The sequence below is a fragment of the Hibiscus syriacus genome, unplaced genomic scaffold, assembly GCF_006381635.1.
Source record: "Hibiscus syriacus cultivar Baekdansim isolate YM2019G1 unplaced genomic scaffold, ASM638163v2 tig00001980_pilon, whole genome shotgun sequence".
Lineage (NCBI taxonomy): Eukaryota > Viridiplantae > Streptophyta > Magnoliopsida > Malvales > Malvaceae > Hibiscus > Hibiscus syriacus.
In genome coordinates, this window is record NW_024061902.1 from 255288 (window position 1) to 263742 (window position 8455).

General features: G+C 31.6%; 1 pseudogene; it reads left to right on the forward strand.

The window, feature by feature from the left end:
- The first annotated feature begins 4351 nt into the window (after window positions 1-4351).
- LOC120137218 lies at window positions 4352-8243 on the forward strand (annotated as a pseudogene).
- Window positions 8244-8455: the final 212 nt, after the last annotated feature.

Consider the following 8455-nt stretch of genomic DNA (forward strand, 5'->3'; position numbering starts at 1 on the left):
TTCCTCCAACAATATTTCCCCCCAATGACATAAATAAACAAGTATGCATTCTAATCAAAATGGTGATTAATCCATTAAAACATGAAAATGTTTCATGCTTGAAAATCATTTACAGAAATATGGAAATCAGATGTCTAGTAAATAATATTAAAAAATCAAGTATCATGTCATAACAATATTCAAAATTATCACCAATCTGAAACAATTCAAATGAAATTTTAAAATAGTAAAATAACACTGTCAGGAAACACACATGTAATAGTCTGAGTAATCGAATAGGGAAGCCTACTAATGAGCCTGTCGATCACGCTCTGTTGCGGCGCTAGATCCTACGAATCGGGAAAAATCCATATTGGAATCCTAATATGAATAATCTTAACCTTAATTTAAATAATTTACAGAAACCTACGAGTAATTCGTGTAGTACGCGGATCGGGCGGATCTAACGAACAGAAAATACTGGACCTAACTGATCCTCGCTCAGGTGAAAAATGAGTACCTTCATAAAATATCTTATTGGATCAATTCCATAACCATATCTCAAATAAATAATAAAAAAATGCTAAAAATACTAAGCATTTTTGGGTTAACGAGCTTGGTTCGGGACATTAGAGTCAAAATTTGGCAAAACGGACTTTAGAATCAGATTCAGGACAGCGAAACACATAAAATATGACTTTTCAAAAATTTTGACTTTTTGGTCAAAGTCAACGGGTTTGACTGACAATTTTGAGGCTTTCAAGGTCGAATTTAGAAAAACGGACTTCGGATTCGGACTCAGGATGTCGAAAAACACAAAATACGACTTTTCGAAAATTTTGAATTTTTCGATCAAAGTCAACAGGCAACGGTGGTCAACGGCGGTCAACGATCAAAGGGTCAGGTCTGGTCAGGTCAGACTGGTTCAAGTCTGCCCACACGCGCCAGACAATGTCCACGCGCAGTGGCGGCGCGTGTTGGCGCGTGCGGTGGCCTACGGCTGCCTAAAAATCACGAAAAAATTCCTAAAATTATTTTAATGGATTTTAAGGTACTTACCAATATCTGTTCACAATTTTGAACGACGGAGACCTCAATTTTAACACATCAAAAACTTTGACTACTTCACCTTCCTCACGCGCCACCACCGACGGAGACAGGAAGGACACCGGCGGACTCAAAACGACACAAGGAACACGATGGCGCGGGAGGTGTCATAAACGGAGCAACGATCAACGATGAATTGAAGATTTTCACGGTGGTGGTGCTAAGAAAACATCGAAACTTTGAATCAAAATTCATGACATTTGAAGATGTTTCACAATAATTGGTTTACGGGGTTTTGTTCATTGGTCGAAGATGAACACGATGGTGGTTTCGAATCGACGATTGGTGGCCAGACGACGTCGGGATCGGGTTTGAAAGGAGGGTGCGAGAGGAACGAATTTTGAGCAAATTGTTTCTGATTTCAATCAGAAATGAATTGCACGCATATAATGCAATTCTGCCGACACTTCTTGTAAATATTCTATGATTGGTCACTGAAATTCATTCACTTCTTAAAACAACCTACAAGTTTTGAAAGATTTAAATTAAATCCCCAAAATTTCACCAAATTGCTTAATTACAATTATTATTATATTTTTCATATTTCTGGGTTGTTACAGAAGGCAAGGACTCTTATTTTAATTTATAGTAGTTGTGTTCCACAGTAAGAAAGAATTATATGAAATACATAAAAAGTTGAAACATGGTTGACTGTAACAAATTTTATTTTTACCATATTATTGAAATAAGATGACATTAGTAGCTTTGATTTCTTTAATAAACACAATTTTTACAAATAAATTTTCTTTGTGATACAAGGGTTTATAACAAATGGAATAACATTTAAGAACGTCAATAGCTTCCGATTTTTGTTTTTTGTACTTATTAAAAAATATGGTCATTGTTTATTATTTTAAATATTTGTAAGTATTTTAATCAATAGAGAACAATGAATAAACAAAAAAATATCATTCAAATATTTTAAAATACCAAAAAATTATTTAAGATAATCGTTTCAATTCACATTATGCATGTTGAGCGCATTGTATTAAAAACGAAAAATTTTAAAAACTAAAAATAAATTTATTAGATGAAGTTTTTTCTATTGTGTATATGAATCGTATATGTATTTCATAAGGTTGTTCTAATCTTTCTCAATATGATTGAAGGATAAGATATGTAAACCACGTTGGAGTGCAATGATGGCAAACATCTAAACTTGTCCACGCAACAACGAGTTAAGTTATTCAAAAACAAAAAAGATTATGTAATGAATACAAATAAAAATGTCTATGGGAATCTAATATCTCATTCGGAAATACTAAATTTACAATGCGAGTCAATTACTCTTATGTTAATGTTTTATTCACTATCCAAGTTGGATGAGTTTTAAATGTTAAATAGCATATTATAATTTTGAAAAGGAAAATATGTTAAATTTTATAATTTCTATTAAAAATAAATAAACATACTTGATTTTATGCTTCACATTATTTTTTAACATTATGGTGCATATTTTTTACAAAATAGGGCCTTAAAGTGACTATTTTTGAATGGCGATACATATGCAATACTAATTACGATAAGAAGTTGAAAATTTATAGCTTTGTGTTTACTTAAATTGTTTAAAATAATACTAAATATACAAATTACGAAACTAAAGATACGTGCTATTAAATTAAGATTACTCTATTTTCTTTTTTAGTTATTGTATTCCCTTATTATAGTGTTTGTAGTTTGTCATCGACATTGTTTGACCCAATTTTTTAGTTCAATTAATGCCATAAGAACAAAGAAATGATGGATAAATGTACGTTGTTAAATTATAACGGTATCGTATAATAAATAATATTAAATGCAATTATGTTGAAATATATAACATTTTCTTTTATTACAACGCCTCTCAAACCCATATCCTTTAGCTCGACCTATAAATGATAGTTTTCTTGATAACATACCTAGTTCAAAATTAATCTTTCGAGCCAAACTAAAGGAACAACCCAATTCTTATACAATATGGTAAGTCTAAATACTTTTTCTTTCCTACTAGTTTTGTTCATAACAATTGGTGTAGGGACAGCTATAAACAAGAATGATGGGATAATTAAGGAGAAATATTGTGAAGGTAAAATAAGCATGCATTGCGTGATATAAGTTTTTGACAATATATTCACAATATATTGTGAAGGTAAAATAAGCATGCATTGCGGTGAACTCGTCGTATTAGGAAAAGTATGCCACTTTGCACTAGTAAAGAGAACCATTGAAAATCATGTAGTCAAAGACAATCATGGAAAAGAGTGTTAGGACTTGGAACAATTGTCTTATATTGACCCATTCACCCTCACCGTCCGCTTAAAGATATTGACTTGCTCCAGTTAAGAAAGGATTATAAGAAAAAACAACAATAATTATGCTATTTTGTTTTTGATATTGTTCCATGAACTTAATGAGTATCGCTTAATTTAATTCATTTCAAGTTGGATCTTATTTGAACGGCAAGAAAGAATTAAATGGTCCTATCAAAACAATTGCTTAATAAAATATTTTTTCTATGTTAACAACATCTCACTATGATGGCAAACTTTTTCATTTAAAACTACAAACCATGTCATGTCAAGTATTAGACTTTTTTCTATTGTTTTTACTTTGAAAAATATCAAGATTGTATGTATTCATATTATTCTTATAAGTAGAAATTAATAATTTGATGCAATCGTGAGAAATTGAATTAACCTCCCACACTAGAATTCTAAATATCATATCATATTGCAGTATCATTCTCACAAATTAAGAACATTGACTAGTTTTTTTTTTCTGATCCTTATTAAAATTAAAATATTCTCAATTAAGTAAAATTGTTTTTTTATCAAAAAAGTTTGTCAACTAAACAATTTGATTCAATGATGCTTTTGTTATGGAAGGTAAGGACTCTTATTTTAATTTATAGTAGTTGTGTTCCACAGTAAGAAAGAATTATCACTACAAGAAAATATACCTTTAATGGAACACGAACGATGACACAAGCTATTCTATGACTTGCAAAAAATGTGTGTCATAAAAAATGTCATGTTTTTTAAAATCTGAACGATTTATGACTTACAATAATGTGTGTCATATTTAATAGTTATAATCCAAAAAATTTGCAAAAATACATAATACAATTTTAATTGTGTTTCATCTGTAAAAGTCGTATTTTAATTTCTCCCCATTATTTTCATCCTTTCCCGCTTCTTCCTCTCGATAACAAAGTTCACGCCGCTTGCTTCCCCATTTCTCTCTTTGCAACCTCCCACTGGTTTGACCATTCACCACAACGTAGACAATGGAGTCCAAATTCAAGGGTTTCCACAGGTATTCCTCATTCTTTATTCCACCATTCAATTTGGGTTTCCACAGTTATTGGTGTTATAGATGCAAAAGTAAAGAGAAGGGTTATGAGACACAAGTGAAAGAGGGTTAATATGATGAGGTTAGGCATTAGTTCTGATTTTTCTGTGATGATGATAGCATGTTTTTTCTAGGAATGGTTTTCTCCTTTTTTTCTAAAAAAATCTCACATTAGTGTTATTTCTATATGTGCGCAGTTGGATGAGCTGAGATAAATATATGAGGAATTGCAAGAATTTCAGGAAGAGGCGCTTGTTAGTGTATAAAGCATTTATATTATGAATTCAAAATACCATTTGTGGTTCCTACAAGTATATTAACATAAATTAGCATCCTCACAGGTTTCATTGTTAGAGCTTGAACAAGTTCCTCATTTATGCAAAGAGAAGTTTGTCCCTTGTATTGTTTATATTCATCAAATAGGTGGGTATGTGTCTCTTCGTATATCCATGTGTCAAATAAATTCTTGTGATACTAAACATAATCTTACTCTACTGCAAGTGCATCTTAATTAACATTTAGCATGATAATTTTTGTTTGTCTGTCGTTTGATACTTGATGTGTTTTTTTGAAGAGAAACCCGATGATATTGCACATGCGAGAATTGAAGATCTTGAATTCGCAGTAAGTTGATGCATGCATCAGATGGCTAGCAAAATTGGTAATTGTCTAATGTTAGATTTTCAAGGCTAATTAAGTTGATATTTTCATCATATTTAAATGGTTGTGACTGTTATTCCCACTTTTATTGCATCTATTGGAGAATATGCAATGGAAACTCAGTTCTCTGATGTTGATGGAGAAACAAAAAGATTCTTTTATCGTACTCCAAAGACACGAGATTTAGATAACCTTCTTGGAGACATTTATCATAAAGTTCTAGGTATGCTTTGTAATTCATTTCTAAGTTGTTAAGTCCAACTGTGTTATATATTTACAAGTTTCATTTATCAAAAAAAATATTTACAACTTTCATCGAGTAGCCCATCTCAACAAGCTATATACCAGCCCATGCTGCTCCTAGCAAGTGAAAGGTCATGTTAGTTAACAAGGTAACGTGATTTTAGTGAATTTCTTTGTAACATTAATTCTTAAATTCATTAACGAGATATGGAGAGGGAAATTATCAGAGACTTGGTCTCACACATATTAACGTTCTCAACACATTTACACAAGGCTATGAACTTTGTGTCTGAACTTGATTTGTAAGAATCATAAAAGGTTATCTTTATCTCTATTTTTCTCTCTTCTCTAAACATAAACGTGTCCGAGGTAACTGTTTTTCTAACAATAATATCTTCATATTGATGTTTGCCTGTTGTCATTAGCAATGGTTGCTCGCCAGAACAATTATGTGAGGCCTACTTTAACCATAGAGACCATTCTTGATTTATAAAATGGAAGGAACGAACCATCTACTTACAATTTTACAATTCTTTATTAGAAAAACTATCAAGAGAATTATTATTAAAAGTGACACCATTTTTTCTCTAATAAGAAATAACAACTCCATACTGGTCTACAGGCATATTTTGCAGGAAATGTCAGTAGATACATTTATCCCTACTAACACAAAGATTCTTGATGATGGTAAGTTGAGTTAAGAGTTCAATGGTAGCATCTAAAAATCTCATGAAAATGCGTCTCATCTAGAAAAACATGTTCTGATTATTTCACTGTGAAGATCTTCCCGCCCTCCAAATTATAAGGTTATGTTATTTTTAGGAAGGATTCATATCATCATTGGTCCTCATTATTCAGGGAAAAACATCTATATAAGGAGGTGTGTCTGGTGTACTTTTCTAGTGGAAGCATATTTATAAAAGGCGTGTGATTATGTGCGTACATTTACCAAGTTTTAATGGATTTATATAACTGTGCCTATTTGAAATACTAAATTCATGATACTTTGGAGATAAATACTTTAGTATCCTACATAATCATCCATTTATTGTACTTACAAATTTATGGTTTTCCTAGGTGGCTTTAATTGTTTTCCTTTCTCATATTGGAAGTTTTGTACCTGGTTATGTTGCAACAGTTGGATTAACTAATAGGTAACTTCTGCTTGTTGCTAAATTCATTCTTAAAATTATGTATCTATGTTAGTATTTTATCTGGTATGTTAGTCAACCGTGTTTCCCATTTTCACAGGATATTTTGTGTGATAGGAGGCAAGCTTATGACTATAGAACAGTCCACTTTTATGATAGATCTACATCAAGTGGGAATGAGCTAAGGTATACTTGATTAGAATGATTATGATAGCTCCATGTCTCTAGGTTTATGAAATGGCATGTTGTGATTAAGGATACTGATTGATAGTGCAATTTTGGATATTTGTGTATATCTGATTTTTTATTCGATATTTGAGGATTTAGAAAGTGAAATTTTAATTGACTGGATTTGGAGTGGATGCAGTTATTAACATCTGATATCCACTATCCGAATATGCTTTACTTTTGTAACTGGTTCTGAATCAAATATCTGAATCAATAATTGGTTTACTTTATATTTTTGTCATGCTAAATTTAGAGATTTGAGGGACTCGTATATTTGTTCTGATTCAGATAATAATATTCAAATATAATACAAATAATAAATAGATTTGGATTTTAAAGTAGCTTTGTAAATTTGAATTAGAGTGCTACAAAAATTTAAGCTTTTGTCATCTCTTATTTTGAAAAGAGCTTTGGGTCGTTTAGGAAATGTCCACTTTTTAGTGTTGGTGATGATAATTTCACAGGCAGGAAACTTCACGGTCTTTATGTTTTGGTGGATGAATTTGGTAAAGGAACCCTGACAGACAGTTGGTGTATACTCTTTAACCTCATAGAACATATATGTAATTTTTGGTTATGCAGTACCACAAATATGTTCATCGAGTTATTGTATCCTTTTGAATTTAGATGGAATTGGTCTTCTTGGTGGGACCATAACGCACTTTGTCAACTTAGATGTTCCACTGAAGGTTTGCTGATTTGTTCTTCCTCTCACAAAAATATCAGCTATTGTTATAATCTGATGGGTAGATTGAATCTACTATGTCAACAAGTATGAAACATTTTGCTATGATGTTGTTTACCCCCACTTATTCCATCTCAGACACATATTTTGATATTCTGATTTGAGGTTTGATATTGAAAAGATGGAAAAACTTGGAAAAGTAATATGTTCATAGCGAAATCCATATCGAAATTTACCCTTGGTAACATAGGTGTACTCTCATATAGAGCTAAGTACTAAAATTCCACAGTTTTTTCTCAGCTTGTTTAATTACTTGGCTTTAGCATTCACCACTGTTCATTTCCAAGCTCATGGAGGTATATTTGTTGTTTGGCTACTGATTTAATTGAAACATAATATTTATGGTGGTTATATGATGTTATGAAAGAATTTAAGCGAAATTGAGTAACTTATTGAATGATTGGCTGTGTGTTTACTATAATAGTTATCAATATACTATTGGGGGCATGCGATATTTTTATTTTGCAGGTTCTGGTGTACACTCACTTAACCGAGTTACTTAATGAAAGTTGCTTACCAAAGGTACACATTACTGTATTCTCACAATTAATGGCATGTTCATCTAGAGAGGAATAAGGGAAAACACACGCACACACATACACTCATTGAACTTTTAACTTATAGTTCTTACACTCTTCCCCTTCTACAACCTTTTTCAGTCTGAGAAAATAAAGTTTTACACCATGAGCGTGCTACGGCCATAGGAGAACTCTACAAATGTTGAAGACATTATCTTTCTATATCGGTACAGTTCTGTTTCATTTACATCCAAAGTTATTGGCATCACAGTAACATGTTAAAATCTTCCAATGATGACTATAACTTCATAGCGTTCATCTCGGATACACGGACAAAGATACACAATAGAGGGTACATCATGGACACAATCATAATAGGATTTTTCAAAAAAATTAGGAGTATGGCAGGACACAGCTTTAAAAACATTCTTTATATAACAATACACAATAAAAATGTAAAATTGATACTTATTAGTTTTAATTGATTTTTAAAA